This window comes from Chlorocebus sabaeus, unplaced genomic scaffold, assembly GCF_047675955.1.
Source record: "Chlorocebus sabaeus isolate Y175 unplaced genomic scaffold, mChlSab1.0.hap1 unalloc_scaffold_638, whole genome shotgun sequence".
In the NCBI taxonomy this organism is placed as follows: Eukaryota; Metazoa; Chordata; class Mammalia; order Primates; family Cercopithecidae; genus Chlorocebus; species Chlorocebus sabaeus.
The window spans coordinates 41,436-48,230 of NW_027327968.1; positions in this window are offsets into that span (position 1 = coordinate 41,436).

Consider the following 6,795-nt stretch of genomic DNA (forward strand, 5'->3'; position numbering starts at 1 on the left):
ACACATGTCATTGTTTTCTCAGTTAGAACCTCCAGGGTTTGTCATAGTCCCTGTGTGTCATCACAGCGTCTGGTTCCACTTGATTTAAAGCAGGAAGAGGCCAGCCACGTGGCCTCGCTGGTGCTTCCCAAGCACAGGGTCTCATGAGGGCGTGAGCACTTGGTTGGGAGACGTGCTGTTCTTCCTGATAGAAACCCTGTGGTGCCGTTCGCTAGTCTCCTGCGGCGTTTCTTCCACCCTACATGCAGCCAGTTTCTGTTGGTTTTTAGTTTATTTATATTTTCCGAGACAGGGTCTTGCTCTGTCACCCAGGCTGGCATGCGGTGGCGTGATCCCTGGCTCAGGCGATCCTCCCCCCTCAGTCACCCGAGCAGCTGGGACCTGGGGCGCGCACCAGCATGCCTGGCTAATTTTTCTTTTCTTTGTTGCAGGGATGGGGGGGTCCTGTTGTGTTGCCCAGGTGTGGCTCTGTTTTCTGGTGAGTGTACAGTGGGTTTTTATGGGGAACCTCTGTATTTGGGTCGGGGGTGTGGCATCCTGGTCAGGAAATGGCCCTCAGGCTTCCTTCCTGCCCAGCCAGGGTCACGAGTAGTGTCTCCACCTGGGCTGGTGTGTGTGTGCTGGCCAGTAGGGCTTAGTCCTGGACTGCAGACTGGTGCTGGTCCATGGTCTGTTAGGGACCGGGGTCATAGCCGGAGGTGAGTGGCGGGCGAAGTGAGCATGACCGCCTGAGCTCTGCCTCCTCTTGGATCAGCGGCAGCATTTAGATTCTCCTAGGCGCTGGGACCCTATTGTAAACGGCATGTGAAGGGATCTCGGAGGTGCTCCTTATGAGGATCCAATGCCTGACCTGAGGTGGAACAGTTGCATTTCAAAACCACCCCTCAGAAAAATTGTCTTCCGCGATACCCATCCCTGGTGCCGAGAAGGCTGGGGTCCTTAACCATCTGGAGGGATGTACCGTGTCAGACTCACTGTGGTCGACGGGCTGTAGGCCAGGTTTCGTGAGGTCACGTGTCGGCTTGTAGGACTTTCTCTGGCAGAGGTGCGAGTGACTTCTGTTCACTGTGAGAGGCTCATCTCAGGGGCTTCATGGCCTGGGGGATGGCAGCCTGTTTGAACTGATCGAGCAATCTCACGCTACCCTTATTTTCTGAAACACCCGTGAGTGACTTTTTCACACGTTCTTTGAAGCGGCGTCATGCCCGTGCTCCTTGGTAATGAGCGAATGCTTTTGTTGACCCCTCATCCCCTTTCCTTGGGGTGTGTTCCGGACTCGGTTCTCACGCGTTCTGCTTCTACGGGAATCTCTGAAGCTGCTGAGTGTAGAAAGCACTGAGGAGGCTGTGCTCCCACCCCCGTGAGCCTTCCAGGCATCGTCCTCTCCCCTCAGCGAGGCGACGTCCATGGCACACCGAGGAGGCTGTGCTCCTGTCCCCCGTAAGCCTTCCAGGCGTCCTCCTCTCCCCTCCAGGGGGACAGGAGGAACCTTTCAAACCCTTCTTAAACTTGTTTCCATGTCTTTGTTTTAACAGATTTCTTTGCATCTTCTCCCTTATCCAGAAGTGAGGGTGTGAACGCTGAGTTATTCCCAGGAGTCAAGAAACCACACACGGCCCAAAGTGACATTTGTTTCCCCGAAATGATTTGTGTGTGTTCACCTTAAAATGCAGCTCAGTAAAACAGGTGTGTGTTTTGAGGAATGACTTGAAATTACCCTGGTAAAGATGTGACAGTTCCATTTCATCCAGTCTGTGCAGGTGTCCACAACCCCCTTCAGTGGTTACGTGTGAGTTTATGTGACTTGGGGTTTTTTATTTATTTATTTATTTTTTATTTTTTTTTGAAGAAAGAAAATCTTGTTGCTGGGGACTTCAGAGGGTGTGCTGGGATTGTGTGGGGCGGACATCGGGGGCTTCAGTGTGTGGCCTCCTTGAAAAGACGTTCAAATTCAGGCTGAGCGTCCCTACTCCAAAATGCTCTGAAACCTGAAACATTCCGAGCTCTCCCTCATATGACACTCGCAGGAAATGCTCTTCGGGGCACTTTGGATTTCAGGCTGGGGATGCTCAACCAGAAAGCGAAATACTGCAAGAGCCTTCTTGCCCCAGGAGCTTGGATGAGGACATGTGGCCTGTGCCGGGCATCCGTGGCGTGCGAGGCAGCCTGGACTCGCTGGACTGGTTTTTGTAGGAGTCACAGAAGGGAAGGAGAGGGTCAAAGTGGCCACGCCTGGCTCCTGAGATAGGGCGGAGCAGAGGGAGGTGGGCGCGGAGGGCAGCAGCGGAGTCCCCAGCGTCCGGGGCTCCTGTCCCTGGTGGAGTTGAGAGCCTCCTCTAGTTGTGGCCTCTGCCCTGTCAGCAGCCACTGAGGCCTGGAGGGAGCTGGGGGCTGAGGGGGAGGAGGAAGGGACAGGCCTGCTTCTGGAGAGGGCTGGCGTCAACCTGTGCTAGCCTCGTGTGCTACTCCTGCGTCCGGGGTGCACGGCCGTGCCTCGTGCCTCGTGCCTCGTGGCGCAGCGGTTCCCGGGGTGCGCAGCACTCTTGTCTTGCAGTAACGGCTTTGTCTCCAACCCTTGGAGGCAAGTTACCTTTTCCCCCTCCCCGCTCCCCCACCCCCCCCCCAGTGAAAAGAGGTAGAGAATCTTACAGAAATGCATTTGCTGGAATGTCTCTTTTCCGATAAATCTGAAAGTATCTCCTAGTGAGTCTCGTGTGTAGAGTAAGGACAGTTCATGCATATCTTAAAGCAGGTACATCTAGCAACGCAGAGCATCCCGGTGCTAGGATGGAGTTTCCCACTAACTCTGGGAGTGGAATCTGTAGAGCCTCGGGTGCTTGCACCATGAGGTTAGCGAGGGTGCAGGTGCACCCACAGCCCTGCCGGTGCCGCGTCCCTTCTGCTATAGAGCGTCTGCCGGGGCCTGCGTGGGTCGCCTGAGCGTTGCTGTTCCCTTTTTCACATGAGCCTTTTTATCGAATACTAGGATAAACTTGACCTCACATACTTGGTGGGGAGAGAGAGAAGTATATCTGGGACCTCTTTAATTCTATGTTGGAAAATAGATTTGGGCAAAATATTTCTGCATATGCGTGCTTGGTGGGCGTGGGGTTCCCTGCCGCACCCTGGGGCACGTTCGCACGCACATTGTGATTTAATCTTGGGTCTATGGCAACAAAACTGTAGAAGTTGGCTATGACTGACTTTCTCAGATCTAGAAACAAACATACAATTGGAATCATCATCTATTGGACTTCTTTGTAAAACCTGATTTGAGCTATCATTTTTGCTTGGTATGTTAACAGTTTCAAACTCAAATGTCACAAGGAGGAATTGTTACCATTTTGTTTTCGTATCAACATATTGCTTCGCCAAGTCTCTTCTCACTAATAGTTATCCTTCCTCTGAATGCGGCGTAATTGTTATAGAATTAAGAAAAAGGTTGGTTGGGCACGCTGGCTTATGCCTGTAATGTAATCGCAGCACTTTGTGAGGCCAAGGAGTTCAAGAGCAGCCTGGACAACAGAGCAAGACACCCCATCTCTCTCACAACAGAAAAATTAGCTGAGTATGGTGGTGCGTGCCTGTGGTCCCTGCTACTCTGGAGTCCGAGGTGGGAAGAACACTTAAGGCTACGGTGAGCTGTGATTGCTCCACTGTACTCCAGTCTTGGTGACAGAGCCAAGACCCTGTCTCAGAAAGGAAAATGTAAAAAAAAGACAAGAAAAAGAAAAATCCAGAAATGTCGTTTTCTTCTTTAATCACCCCAAAAGAGAAATCGGGTTTTTCTAAGGGTGTTAAAGGGTAACTGATAAGATTCTTTCCTTGCATTGTTTCTCCTTTTCAAATATTTCCAGTATTCTGTCCACATCGTCTCTCATCATCTCGTTACAAAGGTGTCTTCGAGGTTAGTGGTGTTTCTGTGTTGCACCTTGGAGAACAGCCGGCATGAAACCTCTTACCACCACCGTGCGCATTGTAGTCCCAATTAAAATCCTCTCCAGAGACGCCTGTGCTGCTTATGAAAGCAGAACTTTGGTTGTGCTAACATGTGCATTCAGCTCATGGTTTTAAGTTTATATCTGAGAGGATGCTGTAGAATTCATTAATCATATGGGATCAGTAATGATGGCAGGTAATTCTGGCTGATGTCTTTTAGAGGGTATTTTTCACTTCAAGTTACAACTTCCTTCGGGATAGTCATTTTGGGATTCATTGAAATGTGTGCTTTATTTCACAGCTCAGATTTTCGTTAGACATTTCATAGCATAGGATTTTGAAAGCAGATTTGGCAAAATCTTTCTAGCGAAATGTCTGACGTCAGAAGGAACAGCACTCAGAATTACTGGTAACTGTGGTCCATTTTCAGGCTGATGATAGAAGTCACTTGAACGGTCAGGGCTGCTGTGTGAGGTGGATGATGGGGTTTTTGAACCCTGACCCTCCTGACACGCCAGCTCTGGCCCTGGCCTTCTCTCCTCTCCACTGGGAGGAGAGAAGGTGCCAGCATCCACCTCACAGGCCATCGTGAGAACCCGGGACTAAGGGTTTGTGTTCCTCTTGCAGGTGGCGCCGCAGATGTGGGGGCCTGACGATATATACACACTGCAGGCTGCCAGTGTCGGGGTAATCCAGTTTTCGTCAAAAGGTGGGATTTGCTTTGCTACCCTGCGGACCAGGTGCAGTGCTGCTGTTGCAGCAGGTGTGTGGATCCTCTTGGGTGGTCCTCAGGTGGACAAGGAGTCACCGATTCCGATTCCCAGGGTTAGATGTGAGCGGGGACCATGGACCTCATGTGTTCAGAGGGGAGAAGTGAAAAAGCTTCCCTTGTAATTCCAGGACCGTCTATCCCAGGAATGCCAAGCCCCACTGGCTTTCACCCGACGCTGTCGTAGGTGACGCCGCATGGAAATGAGGACCCGTGTGCCGCATACCTGAGCCAGTACCCGTCTCCCTCCAGGGCCGTGGCCGAGCCCTCCTGATTTCGCTGGGTTGCCAGCCTGGGGATCTGTAAGCCCAGCGACGCCTGCGGTCTCGGCCCCCCCTCCCCGTGGGGACAGGAGAGGTGGCTTCCGGGGGCTGGTGATGAATGCCTGAATGAAGCCGACTTGTGACTGCAGTTCTGTCTAAGGGCCTCCCCGGGTGTTAGATGTCAGTAAATGACACGTGTGTGTGTGGATCTCATGTGATGAGAGAAACAGTGGGGGAAACCAAAGCTTGTGGAGTCTGCAGGTGCTGGACTTGGGGATGTGTGCACCTGTGTACTTGGTGAGGGGCGTGAGGTCTGGAATGAGTGTGCACGTGTGTCACGTTTGTGCGTGTGTGGTGAGTGTATTTAGCAGGTGTGTGTGGAGTGAGCGTGTTCATGCGTGTGTCGTGTATGTTGGAGGGTGTGTGGAGTGTGTACACGCATCACATTTGGTGAGTGTATTTGAGGGTGTGTATGGAGTGCATAGAGGCGTTTGCGTGTATAGTATCGGGTGAAGGGGTGGCATGTGTGGAGTAAGCATGCACACGTGTGTGCTGTGTGTGGGGTTTCTACCTGCTCCTCCCCTGAGCCTGCTCCTGGGCCCTGCTGTCCTGGCAGCTTTACAGTTGGGTGTGTCTTTGATTCCGGAAGATTCTGGAACCCGATTCTGAAGCTGTGATCGCAAACTTGCAGCCCTGGGGGACGCTGGCCCGTGGAGCCGGCACGAGGATCTCTGTGCTGGCCTCTCCCTGGGCTGGGCTCCTCTGTCCACAGCAGAGCGTGTCCGATGATTGAGCTGTGCGGGTCTGTGGCTCCCCAGCCTCGAGTCAGCCCTCGGTTCTGGTCCCGCCTCTGTTTTTCTTGCTGAGGGGCTCCGGGAAGTGGTGCCTGGGATGACGTTTTCACCCTGGGGTTGCTTCGCCTGCTGCCCAGGTGCTGGCTGCCTGAGCCCTGCTGCCGTCCTGGGTGGACGGGGCTGGCGCGGGGACATCCCGGAGCACCTGCGGGAAGGCAGGTTTAGGAAGTGCCAGAGGTGAGGGGCTTCCTCCCAGGCTTGATTTTCTGGAAAGTTCTGGGCCTCCTATTTTTCCCTAAGGGAAGTTAGAAACTGAGTTTCTCTTTAGGGGAACGTCTTTGCAGCGTCTGTTGTTAGAATGTTCTCCAGGTGTGGAATACCCGGGGCCGTGTGTGTTTGGGAACCTCCGTGTCCTGAGCGAATTCAGTAGGGGATGGAGAGAGGCCTCCCTCCTGTCAGCTTGGCCTCTGTTTCCAGCTTGTGAGTTGTGAGGGTTGGCGGCTGCTGGCATCCCAGGGAGAGTCAAACACTGGGTGGCGTGGGATGGGAACGTTCGCTCTGACAAGGTCAGTGGGAAAGCGTCTAAGCAAACGTCGCTGTTCTCCGGGCTCCTCGGGGTCGAGCTTGTTTGGTGGTGGTGAGGGCAAGCTACCCTTGTTCCTGTTCCTCACCATCTGAATGGTGTCCAGGGCTTGTTCCGCCGGAGAGGTGATGCGCGTAGAATGGGGGTCAGGTCGCAGGCTCCGAGGTTGTTTGGAATCTGTCAACGGACTTCCTAAACACACAGGTGCTTGGTAAAGAGATGTTCCTGATTGGCTAAAACATCTCAACAGGACGTGATAGCTGGTGGTGGTTTCAAGACTACCACAATTTTCCTGTTCCTTTTTCAATGCCTGTTGGATAGGGGAGGATTGGCATACTTTTCTTTTCCTGTCTGCGTACTTGACACTTTGTTTATTTGTGTGCTTATGTGGGTGTGCAGTTGACAGGATTTCGAAGCGGTCTCAGCCCTGGGGAGGCTTCAGGGCAG